Source organism: Microtus ochrogaster, chromosome 1 (assembly GCF_000317375.1).
Source record: "Microtus ochrogaster isolate Prairie Vole_2 chromosome 1, MicOch1.0, whole genome shotgun sequence".
Lineage (NCBI taxonomy): Eukaryota > Metazoa > Chordata > Mammalia > Rodentia > Cricetidae > Microtus > Microtus ochrogaster.
The window spans coordinates 30,094,652-30,102,086 of NC_022009.1; the positions used below are offsets into that span (position 1 = coordinate 30,094,652).

The 7,435-nt window shown below is 34.5% G+C and overlaps 1 non-coding gene across 1 annotated transcript; it reads right to left on the reverse strand.

Moving 5' to 3' along the window:
* Nucleotides 1-4,535: 4,535 nt before the first annotated feature.
* Nucleotides 4,536-4,637, reverse strand: LOC113456833. Its single transcript, XR_003377571.1, has one exon. It is a non-coding gene; the product is annotated as a U6 spliceosomal RNA (small nuclear RNA).
* Between the last annotated feature and the right edge of the window lie 2,798 nt (nt 4,638-7,435).

Sequence of the window (7,435 nt, forward strand, 5' to 3'; positions counted from 1 at the left end):
ACGAAGGATGGAAAAAAAAAAAAACCCAACTGAGTAGTAAAGCAGAAACCGGCAGTATTCATGAGAATCAGATCTCTCCCAAGGTGACACCTCAAATAATATACTTATAGACAGAATATCAGAAATAAAATATGTATTCATCTTATTTCTCTCATTGACATGAGATATACAATCTAGATTTTCTGTAGAGTTGACTTAGAGATGAATTACTTGATTTTGGCATCTCTATGGTGGATAGTAAGTTCCCTTGAAAAGGGCATAATTAAGCATGAGAGTTCTATTACATAGTGCCAACTTAATACTGTAGCTGCCTCTGATTTCAGTCCACGAGCCCTGCAGTGTACAATCAAGTGTATCCTATAGAATACAATGTGTGATGTGAGGTCATGGTATCCAAAACACTTCCTTCTGGAAAGACTATTGCCTTCCTCACAGTTTCTCTATCTGCTTCTCTTTTTTATTTATTAAAATCCCATGCCCAAGAAAAAAAAGAGGATTGGTGAAAGTGGACATTTAGTTATTAAAGGTTAACCAAATGAGAGAGAATATATGTGACTTGGAAAAATAAATTAAAAGTCTAATTTTGCAGTTTTTAATTCACAAGGCTGAAATTCAGACTCAGAAAAAGAAGAAACAAATGTAATAGGAGAAGGGGTATTTTTTATTCAGTACCCTTAGATAGCATTTAGAAAAGTGGTTTGATTTGATCCTTTTATGCATCCCCTCATCTCCTCCATGTCATAACTACAGAAAAAAAAAAACAACTGTGATAAGGAAATCATGAGAAAAGCAGTAGAGAATATATGGGTATCTGTAACATCATTCCAAGCAAGATGTCTACTAGTTTCAGAGGAAAAAGATACAACTTTATAAGGGAGAACTTTTCATGTACTGCGTTGGTTAGTTCCTCCTGTTAAGATGTATTGACATGGGGCTTTTGTTAACATTGTCAGTAACAACAGTAATACATACTTTGGTGACTTTTGTCCTTTGGCATTTTACAAAATAAAACTCATTTTAATCATGACAAAATATACAAATCTTGCTTGAGTGGAACTACACAAAATACACAATGAGATCTCTTCAATGTGATGAACTATAAAAATGATGACGAAGAATTTATTACAACTTAGAAGAGATAGAAATTACGTGACAATTGGAACATAGAATGCTAGATTTGAAACCGAGGAAGAATGCTGCTGCCAAAGCTCACTAGACTCACATCAAGTCTATAGGTCAACTACAGATCAGATCCAGGTGATGTAGATCAGCTACAGATAGATGAGACGCGTTCAATTGAAGCATAATTGTAAATGAGCCAAGGCGTATGAAATGTTAAGTTTTGGAAGAACTATGCCAGTAACATATGAGTACTGCATTACTCTGTACCTTGTTTTATAAAATAAACTTATTTTGAAATAGAAGAGGTGAAAAGTAAGTCAGGCGAATTACGAGTCTGAAGTCAGTCTGTGTCACACAGTTATATCTTTCCTAAAACAAGTGGGGATGAAGGTGATGGGTTTTCAACCTGTTTGGAAAAGTAATTGAATTTTTATTGAGAGTAATTGTATAATTTAGTTATTTATTATTCTATCTATACAATAGCAAGCCTGCTGCATAAATTATCTCAGCCCTTTAACACAAAACATTCTTCTTGCCACTTTAATAAGGGTCAGTTACCAATTACAAAGATTAAATCATTTGCTCCAAGCAGAAAGTATAAATTTGTTGGTAAGTGTATAAAAATATTTTATTTTATGAATATTTAATCAGATATTGTTTTGAATACATACAGTCTATGTCTCATTCTATAAGTGCAAATTTATTAGTACTATTATATAAGAATAAGAAAATAAATTTGAAGAGGTTAAAGATGAAATAAAAGTGGTTTATGTCAGGCTATTTTTGAGTCCCCCTTGGCTCTGTACAATCTTTTCTAAGTTCATCAAAGACCATGAAGCTTTTTCAAAATTTTATATTCTCTCCATAAATATTATGTTGCATATGAAAAAGAGTTAATGGAAACTTCACTCTACTTTTCTTTTGTTTAAATGTACACATAAAGAATAGATTTATATGTACTCATAATTAAGTCAAAGACTTACTAAAATTTTTCAAAAAATACAGAATAAGTGTATATTCTCTTCAGTAGGGATGAATAAACATGTACAAGCAGGTGACAAATACAAGACAACTTAACAAATGTTGAAAGCTCAAAGCTTTCAATATCTGTTTAATTCATCTCTTAGTTTCTTTCTATATGCTGGATTGGTGTTTGTTCTGGTGACAAGAACAGTGTTGGACATTATTATTCAGTGCTGATTCATATCATGACAGTCAGCTTGACACGTGAGCTGTAGACTCTGTAAAGTCCTATGTGTTCTCTGGTGAACTGTGACTGTGATGTGACTGTGGTTCACACTGTATCTGAATGTAACTCTGAAATGAGGTTCATCCTACAGAGGGGAGGTCAAAAGTTCAGAGAGGCACAGAAGGCATCAGATCCCCCTTAAGGGAGAACATGGAAGAAAACATTTTAAAAATTGTTAGTTGTTTTATCCTCTGAGAAATAGATGTCACACTTTGGAGTGTGTCTAGGTGGATTAAGGTGTAGAAACAATTTTAGAAAAAAAAAAGAGATTTACACACAAAAAAAATTCTTCTAAAGAGTGTGGAACAACAGAAAAGGAGCACCTTCTCACAGCATCTGACATTTTTAGCCATACTGTACACGCTTCCAGTGAGGCTCAGAACACACTATGGATGCTAGTGCATTTGTCTTCAGAGTTACAAAGTACATAAATATGCTTACTATATGCTGTGAGAGTGCCATTTTTTTTTTTCTGTACAGACTCTTTCCTAAGTGTGGGCAAAATTGATCCATCCCTGAGAAAAACTACTAATCCTGTCAGGAGTCAAGATGAAGCAAGTGAGAGTCAATATTTGTTCAAGACAATAAAACTTTTCATGTAGGGATAACTCAGCAGTGGAAATAAATTTTATAGAATAACTTCTCTAAGAATATGTCAAGTTGTTTATAGGAAAAAATCTAACATATTATTTTTATACTAAATATGTTCATCCTAATTGTAGTCTTGAAAAACAAAAGATATCAATGAAGAATTTTTATTTTATGTCAAAAGTTTTTTTTTTCTAAAAGTAGTCATACATTTCAGGAAATAGACAAAAATTTCTTCTTTCCATGAGTAAAATAGTGTAACAAATTGAAAAATGTAAGTTAAAGATGTTCAATAGTTTCCAAAAATTGTTTGAAGAATAGATGTAAGAGAGCAATAGTTGGGCAAATGGTTCTTCATGCAACATTCGGGTCTCAGACCATTTTTTAACCCCCCCAACCCATTAAGAACTGTTATTGATTCATCTTTAATATGGTCCTAAAAATTGACTAATGATTTTTTTCAAATAGATGTATAATTGAACTGATTTCAAAATCCTTAGGACTAAATCCATAGATTGACTCAACTCTGAGATGTCATGACAAGTCTCTTTATCAGCGGTGAATGGTCAAAGCAGAGATGCTTAATTCATTCAAATACTGACAACAAGTGGCTGGTGAGTACTAAGCCTTAGATATGACATTAAAGTCACTGCTCAGAGGCCCAGGAGATGGCATGAAATAGAGGGTAGATAGATCAGAAAGGCAAGAAGATGAACAGAAGTGCTATAGAACACAGTCTTCTGAATATGACATAGGAATTAAATTCATGAACTCTGAACAGTTGTGATCATCTGTACAAAACTTTTACACACATAAATGGTGTGGGACAATAGTCTATATTCCATCAATTATGTTTTAAATAAATGCCGAATGACCAGTAGCCAGTCAGGAAGTATAGGCAGGGCAACCAGACAGGAAGTAGAGGTGGGTCAACGAGAACAGGGAATTCTGGGAAGAGGGAAGCTCTCTCCGCAGTCCTGACCAGACACAGAAGGAAGATGTGACCTGCCCCACTGAAAAAGGTACTCGGCCATGTGGCTAACATAGATAAGAATAATGGGTTAATATAAGTTTAAGAGTTAATAAGAAGCCTGAGCTAATGGGCCAATCAATTTATCACTAATATAGACCTCTGTGTGATTTCTTTGGGACTTAACAATTGGGGGAACTGGGCAGGACAGAAACGTCCAACAACAAACAAACAAGCATATACATGCATACACACATAGATACATAAGCATACAACACACACACACAGAGTCTGTGAAGAATACACACCACATTCAATAATATCTTGCTTAATCAGTAAATAGGTTGCACCTTTCAAAATTAACTCAATTATTAATGCACATAGCAAAATATTTAAGTGAAAGTTTCTATTCAATAATGTACAGAGAACAAACATATAGACTATACATAATTTGGCCATCTCATAAAATTAGGCAATGAATGTTCTGGGAATACATACATATGCCACTATGTTAGGAGCATAACAATCTGGTCCATGTGTATGCCTTCAATTCATCTCAGGCTGCTTTTACACCAGAAATATTGTTACAGACTTTGTTGTTATTACAACAATATAGAGGGTTCATGGATTTGCCTTATCATCTTTGCACAGGTACCATCTTATCTTCCCTGTATCATTCCAATATTAATGTACATAGAGTTAAAGCATGCAAGGAGAGAGTTTGGTCTTTTCACATAGTCTTCTGACAACATGCTGTGCAGTATTCACATTCTTGGGTTTGGTGTACTCTTCCCATCTTATGTCCACAAGTAAATATAGTTGGTGTCTTGGCTCAAATATTAACTTCTCCACTCATTCTTATTTATCTATTCACACCATTATAAACCTTTCAAGTAAATATTTACTAATTTTATTGCTTGTATTCCAGTCTGTTAACTTATTTATATGCTGAAGCCTTTGTTTAATCTTTCATACTTTCTTATATGAAACTTATACATCAAATTTTTCCATATGATGCCCCAGAATAAAATGGATATTAAAGCCCCTAGTGGTTGCATTATTACCAAGATATGTCTTTATGATAGAACATTTGAAATAGCTGCATAAATATCAGGGAAATTCTACATGGGAACTATTATATAACGTTTGACTTTTTGACCCTTTCAGAGTCCATCCACTCATATGTTCATTTATATAAATCTTTTGTTGGCTGTGAAAATGACCCTTAAATGCACGTATTCTCTTTCATGTATGGCAGTGGCATATAAAATGTCACCACACATCACTTATGTTAACTGTAATAATTAACTGAGTCAAGACTATCATTATTTAAAAGAATATTTCTTTCAGTTCAGAAATAGAAAAATGTATGATTTTGACTTTTCTAAGAGTTAATAAAGTTCGCAGATGAGAGAGAGAGAGAGAAATGGAGGGAGAGAAGGAAGAAAGAAGAGAGGAAAAGAGAGATGGGCTAACAGATATAAACTTCAAAGACTGAAATATGGGTGGGGATTTTAACAAAAGAAACTAGAAGTGAAATGAGTAAAGATTTGAGCAATAAAATAAAAAGAATACTTAAATAAATGTTGATAAATCTATGGGACATTTCTGAGTCACAGGGAGCAAAAGATCACGAAAGCAGAAGATAGATGTTGAGCAATGACAAAGTTGGCCTTGAGAGGGAAGAGGATTAACTATCATAAAATCAAAGGCAATACTTTTTCCTCAGGATGAAGAAGGAGACTGATAGTGAAAGGATGCAGGAACCATACATGGGCAATATGCTAGAAGCATGGACCTAAACTACTTATTAAAAATTAAATGTCATAAATCCCTCACTGAACTCTTAGGGAACCAGCAAATATAAACAAAATGTAGAGATATATAGTAAAGTTTACTAGAGTCTACAAAACTCAGATATTAAAGGTTTGTTTTTTCTTAAGTTATGAATAAATATAAAACTATATTAATATGCAATTAGTATATATTAATGCACGCTAACGTTTATGTAAATAATATAATATAACAAATTCAAAGATTGTATTTGAAAGGTATTATTTAGGTCCTTCCACAGACTCTAAAAACTAAATAGTTGTTAAGAGTTCTATTATTAAATGTTTTAGTTAGTTTAACTCTATTGTAATATTCCTTTGTATCTGTATGAAATACTTTCTTGATATACAAACATCTTCACTGTTTAGAACAAGTGTGTTTTATCACGATGGAATTGTAGAATATTGCACCATGTCTCATGATAAGCAAGGAAGTCAGGACCGGGAGGGGTGCACCCACCCACTGAGACGGTGGAGTTGATCTAAAGGGAGCTCACCAAGGCCAGCTGGACTGAGACTGAAAAAGCATGGGATAAAACCGGACTCTCTGAACATGGCGGACAATGAGGGCTGCTGAGAAGCCAAGGACAATGGCACTGGGTTTTGATCCTACTGCATGTACTGGCTTTGTGGGAGCCTAGTCTGTTTGGATGCTCACCTTCCTAGACCTGGATGGAGGTGGGGGAGGACCTTGGACTTCCCTCAGGGCCGGGAACACTGACTGCTCTTTGGAAATGAGAGGGAAGGGGAGGGGAGTGGGGGGTTGGGGAGTGGGGGGAGGGGGAGGGAAAAGGGAGGCAGGGAGGAGGCAGAAATTTTTAATAAAAAAAAAGAAAGAAATCCTAAATATTAATCAAGGATATTGGAATAAAGTTCAAATAAGAAAGTTAATTTGAAAAAACTGGTATATAATTTAGATTCTATCACCTTTTAGAAGCTTAGACTCCAGGTGATATCACAGTGAGAATGACCTGAGCGGAAATGGAGCTGAGACATGGAAGTAGGTTTATAGAAGTTACTGTGAAATGGTAGAGGTAAGTCTGTGGAGCAAGTTAATGGTAGGTTTCAATTTGACTATTTTACAAATTAATGGTATGTTTCAATTTGACTATTTTGCAGGCTACTAATATTAAATCTCACTTATGGATGCATCTGGGATGTATGCAAATGTCATTTGCATTTGAGTCAATATATTCAGAAACATTCATTTTCCTTTACTGCCATGGGAACTCCTTCAGCCAACAGCCTTTGAGATACCAGCTCACTTTGGTCATGGTCTTATGTATTATAAATGCAGATTAAAAGTGTGTACAACTTTCTTTGCAGGTGGATTCGGTTCCAGTTCTCAGCACATGTAGAGGACTACACAATACCCCTACTCTCAGTTTTTCCCCAAATAAACCTTTGTTAAACTCCATTCCAAGCTATTGTGGAACTCTTTGATACAACAACACTTTACAATATGATAAGAGTTGTTTTTTCACTTTACAACATATTCTCCTCCTCTACTAAGTTGAAAACTTAAAGTTTAACTCAAATTTAATGGATATTGTCTATCCATTCTCCAACCACACAAAACAAAAGCTTCCTATAGCCGCATGATGAATGGGATAGTAGTCTTTACTCTCTGGAACTCAGTAAAATTTCCAAAAATAGTTCTTGAAAAAAAATAGA